Raw genomic sequence first — 9,705 nt, forward strand, 5'->3', positions numbered from 1 at the left:
ACGGGGGGGGCACTGTCCGGGGGACAGATGGGGACGTGATTGGGGGGGCACTGATGAGACACTGTTGGGGGGACACTGTCGGGGGGCCACTGTCTGGGGGTGGGATAGACATACATGTAATAAAACTGAAGGAGAAAGGCAGAAGGATAGCACGTGGAGAATGGGGCTTCCTCTCAGGGAGGAGGGAAGGGGGAAGGCTGGGCAGGGCACACAGCGAGACTGGGAATGCGCTATTTTTAATGCTGGGTAATGGGTACAGGAGTTTTAGTTTACTAATTTTATATTATGTGTGTTATACATATTCATTTGTACGTTGAAAATATTTCATAAAAAACCCCCTAATCTCGCGGCACCTGGGTGGTTCCAATGGTTAAGCGTCTGCCTTTGGCTCAGGTCATGATCTCAGGGTCCTGGGATCGAGCCCCACATCGGGCTCCTGGCTCAGTGGGGAGCCTGCTTCTCCCTCTCCCTCTGCCTCTCCCCCTGCTCGTGCTCTCTCTCTCTGTCTGTGTCTCAAATGAATAAATAAAATCTAAAAAAAAAAAAAAAAGTTAAAAAAAAAACCAACCCTAATCTCTTGAGAGCTAAAAGATGTTTAAAATACTTAAATGCAACTCTCAATATTCAGTAGTGATAACATGCCTAAATCTAATCTCCAGGTAATTATTGCTTCATTTTGGCTCATCATTTTCACCTCTCTTCCACCCCAAATCTTTGGCCGGCAGCAGCAACAGAGGTGTGCCATTTATTCGGCTGTTACTGAGCACATGCTGCGTCGGGCCCTGTGAGTAAGTGGGTGAACAAAGCTGGACGGTCCCTGACCCAGGGCGCTTACCAGTAGTCAAGAGAAGACACAAAGTGGTTTGAATTCCATCTCCATTTAGTTTCCAAGTCTACTTCTCAATGAAGATGCCAATGCATTCCTTAATTCAGGCATTCAAGGCATGTGCTTCCACGGAACACGCAGCGGTCACCCAGCCTGACCTGCCCCGTCCCCCCTGTGGCATTCCAGGGCTGCTGTGCTGTGTGGGAGAACCCCAGGCCACCAGCAGCAGTCCCCAGCAAGAGTTGGGGGGAGGGCTAACTGGGCATAAAATGCACCACTGCTCTATGGCTGAGAAATTTGAGAAATGCTGAGCAGCTATTTATTTCTTGAAGACAACATATATTAGCATAAAGTCTTTGAAAAAACTAAAGTTACTTCATTTTAACCCAAATTCTCTTGGTCTTTGAATCCTTGGAACTGCACTGTTGCAAAATACTCTCTCATTCTCCTGGATGCTAGTGGAGTAAGGAGGTGGCTGTGAGTGCAGGCCCAGGCCTGGGGATGAAGTCCTATTAGCCCACAGGCAGAGGAAGGGTCCCCTGTGTTCCCTGCACGCTATCTGCTCTCCTTAACTCTGCCCTGCACCTTCTCCACTGCTGTCCCACTCAGCCCACCAGCACCACCGGCCGCCAGCCAGGAGTGCAGAGAAGAGCTGAAGGGCAGGCAGGGGACTGCTGTCCTCAGCAAGGCCTGCTCGCCCGCTGCTCGCCCGCGGCTCTCAGAGCAGCTGTCTGGGCACCTGGACTTCTGGAGAGTTCCCAACAGCCCTAGAACGGGGGAGAGTGGGTCACTGGGCCTGAACTATTTATACACACAGCATGGCTTAGGCTGAACACTTGCTTTCCCTTCTCAGAGTCGGGCATTTCAGTACCCGCCAGGCCAATGATGACTACATGACCAGTGCCCAACCCCAGGCACTGAGACTCCCTGGAAACTGAGTTTCACTGGCCGGCACCGTTTCACGCATGTTGTCACAATTTGCTGCTGACATCATTGCGTCCTGTGGGATTCTAGTGGGAAAGGACTCTTGAAGCTTGTACCTGCTTTCCTCCACCCTGCCCGATGTGCCTTTCCCTTTGCTGACCTGCCACCGTCCCCTTTCCCTGTAATAAATCACAGCCGTAAGTAGGACTATGTGCTGACTTCCAAGTCCTCCTAGGCCATCAGATGGTGGGAGTGGTCTTGGCAACTGATGACACAACACCCAACATCCACCACCGCCTGGTACCCAATACCACCTGACGCTGACCACCACCTGGCGCCCAACATCACCCAATGCCCATCTCCAACCAGTTCAATTTTCTTCATCTCGGCTCTTCTCAATCCTCCCCTACTTAAACCACCTCAGCTCCCTGCCCCAGCACTGTCTTCCCCCATCCACGACAGCTAACTGCCAACACCAATTCTAACCCTCCACATCAGCTCATCTCCAACTCTGAGCCCTCCACTCAACCTCAACTTTCTCTACTCCAAAACTACTTATGACCTGATGTGACTCCAACAATGTCTGGCCCGCCCAACCCTGCTTCCCCAGTCTTCCCAATGCATTCCAATACAGACAGCTGTGGGCTGTATCTTTGAAGGGGGGATGGGTCCTGGAGAGAAAAAAGCAGATGACAGGGTCCTGAGGTCAATTCTTCCCATAGGTGTGCCTGTGGTCATTGGGGCCATTATTCTGGCCATGTTTTAGATATTATGGGAAATGCTGGTCAGGAAAATGTGATCAGCTCTCTATCCCAGGACACTATCATCTTGTATCCATATTACAACAATTAGTCTACCAGTTTCCAGCCATGAACTTCTCCATCCATTCTTTCCACTAAAGTCTTATTTAAAATCCTTCAATATTTCCCTGCGGCTTTTTAAAGGTAAAGGCTACACACACACAAATAATAGAAGTTACTTTAGGGGCGCCTGGGTGGCACAGTTGGCTGAGCGTCTGACTCTTAGTTTTGGCTCAGGTCGTGATCTCATGGTGGTGAGATCGAGCCCCATCTCTGCTTTAGAGTCTCTTCCTGTCCCTCTGCCCCTCCTGCTTATGAACATGCTTACATGTTCTCTCTCTCTCTCTCTCAAGTAAATAAATAAATATTTTAAAAATGTTAATTACTTTTGGGGTGCCTGGGTGGCTCAGTTGGTTAAGCGACTGCCTTCAGCTCAGGTCATGATCCTGGAGTCCCGGGATCGAGTCCCGCATCGGGCTCCCTGCTCGGCGGGGAGCCTGCTTCTCCCTCTGACCCTCCCCCCTCTCATGAGCTCTCTCTCTCTCTCATTCTGTCTCAAATAAATAAATAAAATCTTTAAAAAAAAAAATGTTAATTACTTTAAAAACAAGGGGGTTAGGTGGGGAATCTTAAAAGTTTGATCTCAAATCAAACAACCTGGACTAAACCATGTTCTCGTTGTCTTTTAAAATACCCGTTTGCAGAATAAATCTTATTGACAGGCCACATGTAAGCAGAAGAGAGGAATATTTGCTGATTCCACTTTTTAGGGCATATACAAATCAGGGCAGTGCAAGATAAAGGCTCACAGCCGCCAGTACTAATTTCTTCTTTCAGGTTTTCCATGTCCTTTGCAGGAGCACAGATTAGACATATGGCTTATTACTAGAAGGTAGGTATGGGGACAGAGTTCCTATGAGAACAGACTGATGGTACAAGATGAAAAGAATTATGGGGATGGACGGTGGTAACAGCTGCACAATGATGTGGGTATGACCTCATGGAACCGCACACTTAAAAATTATGGTAAATTTCACGTTCTGCATATTTTACCACAACAAAACAAATGACTGATGGTAAAATCAAAGATAAATCAAAGGTAGACTGTCCACTTCTCTTCCAAGACAGAAGAGTCCTCTCTCCGATCCCATGCTTTGTTTTAAATGGGTATGAAACAAACAAATCCCAGAGACGAGTCATTTCCTTAGTCTTTAAGCCATCTGAAGATTTGCCAGGGGCATCTGGAAGGGATACTTGCTCACCACTGTATTTGAAGTTTTGCCACTACTCTGATGAAAGTTAGAGTCTTCTTTCTAAAATAAAAGTCTTCTCACATAGGAAGCGCAAATGCATACTGAGACGGAAATCAGAAAAGGCCCGTACCAAATCTAGAAAGGTATCCCAAAGACTATATGCTAAGACTAAGACTTCAGGGATCACAAAAATCAGTTTTTCGAATTTAACTTGTACTGGAGGTCACTGCAGAGCCACCTGCAGTTGAAAGAAAAACTCCGCGCACCCTTTCCCCAGGGCTCCCCGGTGGTCACAGGACGCACTGCAACCGAACGCCCATACGCAGATGTCCACAGAGCTCATGTGCAGGACATTTCCATCACCTCAAGCATCTCCTCAAGGATCCCTCATGTAGTCCTTTCCGAGTCTCCCCCACTTTCCTCCCCCTGCTTAACCCCTGACGACCACTTATCTGTTCTCCATTGCTGTGATTTTGTCATTTCAAGGATGTTATATGAATGAAATAGCACGGTATGTTGTCCATCATCGACGGCCTGAACATGTCCAGTCAGGGGGAACTCAAACACAGGCCACATGGTTTTCAGACAGCTTTTCTGGAAAATTCTTTCACAATCTGAGCTGAAATGTCTCCCTGCAGCTTCCATTCACTGTCCCAGTCCTTCTCTTGGGTTCTACAAGCCATTTTCCACATGATGAACTGAAAGTAGTTAGTTATGTGCTCAGTTTTTTCTTTTCCTGGCTAAATGCCTACAGCTTTTTAAAGCAATCATTACACAATACAAGTCCCTTCCCCACATAACTTATCAATACTCTTTAGGTATGACCTATCATTTTTAGATTTTCTATTTTAAGAGTGACTATTTTTTTAAAAATATTTTATTTAATTTATTTGACAGAGAGAGCAAGAGAGAGTACAAGCAGGGGGAGGAGCAGAAGGGGAGGGAGAAGCAGACCCCCCTGCTGAGCAGGGAGCCTGACGCGGGACTCGATCCCAGGACCTGACCCGAAGGGAGACGCTTAACCAACTGAGCCACCCAGGCGCACCAAAAGTGACTTTTTAAATGTTCTATCACATCATTGTTTCATTGAGAATGCAGTTCATTAAAATCATCAGTTCTCTTTTTTCTTTTTTAAAGATTTTATTTAATTGACAGAGAGAGAGAGAGAGTGAGAGCAGGAACACAAGCAGGGGGAGTGGGAGAGGGAGAAGCAGGCTTCCTGTCGAGCAGGGAGCCCGATGAGGAATTCGATCCCAGGACTCCAGGATCATGACCTGAGCCGAAGGCAGACGCTTAACGACTGAGCCACCCAGGTGCCCCATCAGTTCTCTTTAAAAAAAAAAAAAAAAAAAAGTTACTTATCAAAATCCCAGCAACATTTTTTATGGCAATTGTCAAGCTGATCTCAAAATTCATATGGAAATTCAATAGACCTATAAAAGCATAAATAACCTTAAAAAAAAGGAACAAAGTTGGAGGATTCCGTTTCCTGATTTCAAAACTTACTACAAAGCTACAGTAATTAAGACAGTTGCTATTAGCGTATGTCTATAGATTACATGCATCTGACCACATCCATGAGTCAGTGGGATAGGGCTGAGAGTTCAGAAAGAATTCCTTATGTCACAATCAGTTGATTTTCAACACAGGTGTCAAGACAATTCAATGAAGGAAAGAAGAATGTTTTCAACAAATGGTGCTGGGACAACTGGATATCCACAGGTAAAATAATTAAATTGAAGTGGGTATTTACCCAAAGAATACAAAAACACTAATTCAAAAAGATACATGCCCCCCTATGTTTACTGCTGCATTACTTAAAATAGCCAAGATAAGGAAACAATCCACATGTCCAGTGATAGATGTGGCGTGTGTGTGTGTGTGTGTGTGTGTGTATAATGGACTATTAGTCATAAAAAAGGATGAGGTCTTGTCATCTGCAACCATATGGATGGACCTAGAGTGTTATTATGCTAACTGAATATGTCAGAGAAACACAAATATCATGATTTCGCTTATATGTGAAATCTTAAAAACAAAACAAATGAATAAACAAACAAATAAGCAGAAACGAACCCAAAGAGAACAAACTGATGATTGCTGGAGAGGGGGTCAAGGGATGAGCAAAACAGGTAAAGGGGAGTGGGAGATATAGGCTTCCAGTTATGGAATAAATAAGTCACAGGACTAAAACATACAGCATAGAGGGACACAGTCAATGACAGGTTGTATGGTGACAGACGGTAGCTACACTTGTGGTGAGCACAGAATAACGTATAAACTTGTTGGGGTTGGCTCAGTCAGTTAAGCGTCTGACTAATGATTTCAGCTCAGGCATGATCTCAGGGTCGTGGGATGGAGCCCATTGTCGGGTTCCACACTCAGCATGGAGTCTGCTAGAGATTCTCTCTCCCTCTCTCCCTCCCTTGCCCCCTGCTCGTGCTCTCTCTCCCTGAAATGAATCTTAAAAACAAACGAAAAGCTGGGGCGCCTGGGTGGTTCAGTCGTTAAGCGTCTGCCTTCGGCTCAGGTCATGATCCCGGAGTCCTGGAATCGAGCCCCACTTTGGGCTCCCTGCTTGGCAGGAAGCCTGCTTCTCCCTCTCCCACTCCCCCTGCTTGTGTTCTCTCTCTCGCTGTGTCTTTCTCTGTCAAATAAATAAATAAATTCTTAAAAAAAAAACCAAACAAACGAAAAAAACCTTGTTGAATCATTATCATGTACATCTGAAACTAAAGTAACTGTGTCAACTATACTTCAACTAAAAAAAAAACAAAAACAAAATTCAATAAGGACAAAACTAAAAATCAAAGCCTGGTTCTCCCTAAGTATTTTATCTTTTGGAGAATGATAGTACTATTTGTTTCCTGCATGAGCCAGCAATCAAATAGTCACTTTTGAAACTCTCGTTTTCCTTTGCCTCAAAAAAAAAAAAAAAAAAATTAAATTGGACCCCTACCTCACATCATACACACAAAGTAACTCAAAGAGATCATAGCTCTAAATGGAAGTGCTAAAACAATAAAACTCTTTTTTTTTTTTTAAAGATTTTATTTATTTATTTGAGAGAGAGAACACATGAGAGGGGGGAGGGTCAGAGGGAGAAGCAGACTCCCTGCCGAGCAGGGAGCCCGAGGCGGGACTCGATCCCGGGACTCCAGGATCATGACCTGAGCCGAAGGCAGTCGCTTAACCAACTGAGCCACCCAGGCGCCCCTAAAACAATATAACTCTTAAAAGAAAACATAAGAGCAAATCTTTGTGACCTTGTATCAGACAATGGTTTCCTAGTGATACCAAAAGCTAAAGTGAACAAAAATAGATAGATACTTGGACTTTATCAAAATTGAGAATTTCTGCTTCAAAGGATACCATGAAGAAAGTAAAAGACAAAGTCTAGAATGGGAGAAAATATTTGCAAATCATATCTGATAAAGGACTTGTATCCATAATATATAAAGAACTCTTTACAACTCAACAATAAAAAGACAACCAACTCAAAACAGGCAAAGGATTTAAACAGACATTTCTCCAAATAAGATATATAATGGCCAATAAGCACTTGAAAAGATGTTCAATGCCACAAGTCAGTAGGAAAATGCAAATCAAAAACATAATGTGATATACTTCATGCTCACAAGTATAGCTAAAGTCAAAAGAACAGACAATAGCAAGTGTTGGGGAGAATGTAGAAGAACTGGAATCTTCATACATTGCTGGTGGGACTGTAAAGTGGTACAGCTACTTTGGAAAGCAGTTTGGTAGCTCCTCCAAAGATTAAACACATAGTTTCCAAATGACCTAGCAATTCTCCTATACACCCAGTTGTATATCCAAGAAAATGAAAACATATGTACACACAAAAACTGTCCACAAATGCTCACAGCAGCAATATTCCTAAGAGCCAAAACGTGGAAACAATCTAAATGTCCATCACCGATGAATGGATAAACCAAGTTGGTGTAGCCATACAGCGGAATACTATTCAGCACTAACAACAGATGAAGTTCTGATAAATGCTACAACATGGGTGAATCTTTACATGAAGAAAAAGGCTATCAGAAAAGATCACCTGTAATATAATTCTAATTATTTGAAATGTCCACCAAAGGTAAATCTATTGAGACAGTAAATTAGATTAGTGGTTGCCAGGGACTGGGAGAGGGGAGAATGGAGAGTGACCACTGATGGGTTTCTCTTTGGGGTGACCAGGATGTTCTAACATTAGCTAGGGATAGTGATTACGTAGCTCTGTGAATGTACTAAAAACCCACTGAATTGTATACTTTAAAGATACTGATTCCATGGTTTGTGAATCTTAATAAAGCCATTATTAAAAAATGTTGCTATGTATGGGGGCACCTGGGTGGCTCAGTCATTAAGCATCTGCCTTCAGCTCAGGTCATGGCCCCAGGGTCCTGGGATCGAGCCCCACATCGGGCTCCCTGCTCTGCGGGGAGCCTGCTTCTCCCTCTCCCACTTCCCCTGCTTGTGTTCCCTCTCTTGCTATGTCTCTCTCTCTCAAATAAATAAGTAAAATCTTTAAAAAAAAAAAAATGTTGCTATGTAGCCATAATAAAACAGCAACAGCAGAAACCGCCATGATTAGTTTAGTCCTGATTACTATATGTCCGGCAATGTGCTGCAGACATTACATGCTTTGTGTCATTTTATCATCACAGCAACATTTTTAAGCACTGTACCAGCTGTCGCTGTGTAACAGACCACCCCAAAACTCAGTGGCTTCAAACAATATCTTGTTATTATTGCTCACAAGTCCGTAGCTCCAGGCTTGTTAATTCTTTGTTCTGGATCAGGTCTGGCTATCTCTGGTGGGCTTCCGCATGCATCTAGGGTTGGCTGGCTAGGCAAGGTCGTCTTAGCTGGGGTGACTGACTCTGCTCCACATTGTCTCTCATCCTGTGGCAGTGTGACCTGACTTGTCATAGCAGTGGCAAAGGTCCCGGAGAGCTAAAACACTAAAGACCTCTTCCAACCTGGCTCAGAGCCAGCAGTCGGTCACGTTCTAATGCAGCCCATTACAGTTTCGGGGCGGGGGAGGGAAGCACACTTGACCTCTCTATTTAAGGAGCTAGAAAACTCACAACTCTTCTGACACATGGAAACCACTGCACTGTTAAAAAATGGAGACTCTCGCATGCAAACATGGTTGTTGGACTTAAGAGCCTCCATCCTTATCACTATACCATGTTCTTCCTAGGTGGCCTCCGTCATTTATCTGTGCAGCTATTTGTTGATTTTGATCTTAGCAAAGTAATTATTAAAATCCATTTTATTAATATTGAACCTTTTTTCAGTTTGTAGGTGTCTTCTATGTAATAGAAATTTTTGTAAGTACACAGTTTTTAACATTTAGTTATAAAGTTAACCAATGAGAACTAGAAGTTGTTTCGATAAAATTCTAAATCAGAAATTACGGAACATTTTCTCACACCATACACAAAAAATAAACTCAAAATGGATTAAAGACGTAAATGTGAGAACTGAAACCATAAAAATCCTAGAAGAGAGCACAGGCAATAATTTCTCTGACATTGGACATAGCAACATTTTTCTAGATTTGTCTCCTGAGGCAAGAAAAACAATAGCAAAAATAAATTGTTGGGACTACATCAAAATAAATAGCTTCTGCACAGCAAAGGAAACAATCAACGAAACTAAAAGACAACCTACTAAATGGGAGAAGATATTTGCAAATAATATATCCTATAAAGGGTCAGGATATAAAGAACTTCTACAACTCAACACCAAACCAACCATACAAAACAAAAAAACCCAATCAATTAAAAATTGGCAGAAGACATGAACAGACATTTCTCCAGAGAAGACCTCCAGATGGCCAACAGACCCATGAAAACATGCTGAGCATCACTCAGCATCA

The 9,705-nt window shown here is 43.6% G+C and overlaps 1 protein-coding gene across 1 annotated transcript in view; it reads right to left on the reverse strand.

The window, feature by feature from the left end:
* The window catches only part of DAP3 (death associated protein 3), a 26,742-nt gene that overhangs the window by 10,011 nt on the left and 7,026 nt on the right, over positions 1 to 9,705 (reverse strand). The window lies entirely within an intron of this gene.

This window comes from Leptonychotes weddellii, chromosome 6, assembly GCF_054177405.1.
Source record: "Leptonychotes weddellii isolate Sample4059 chromosome 6, ASM5417740v2, whole genome shotgun sequence".
NCBI classification, from domain to species: domain Eukaryota; kingdom Metazoa; phylum Chordata; class Mammalia; order Carnivora; family Phocidae; genus Leptonychotes; species Leptonychotes weddellii.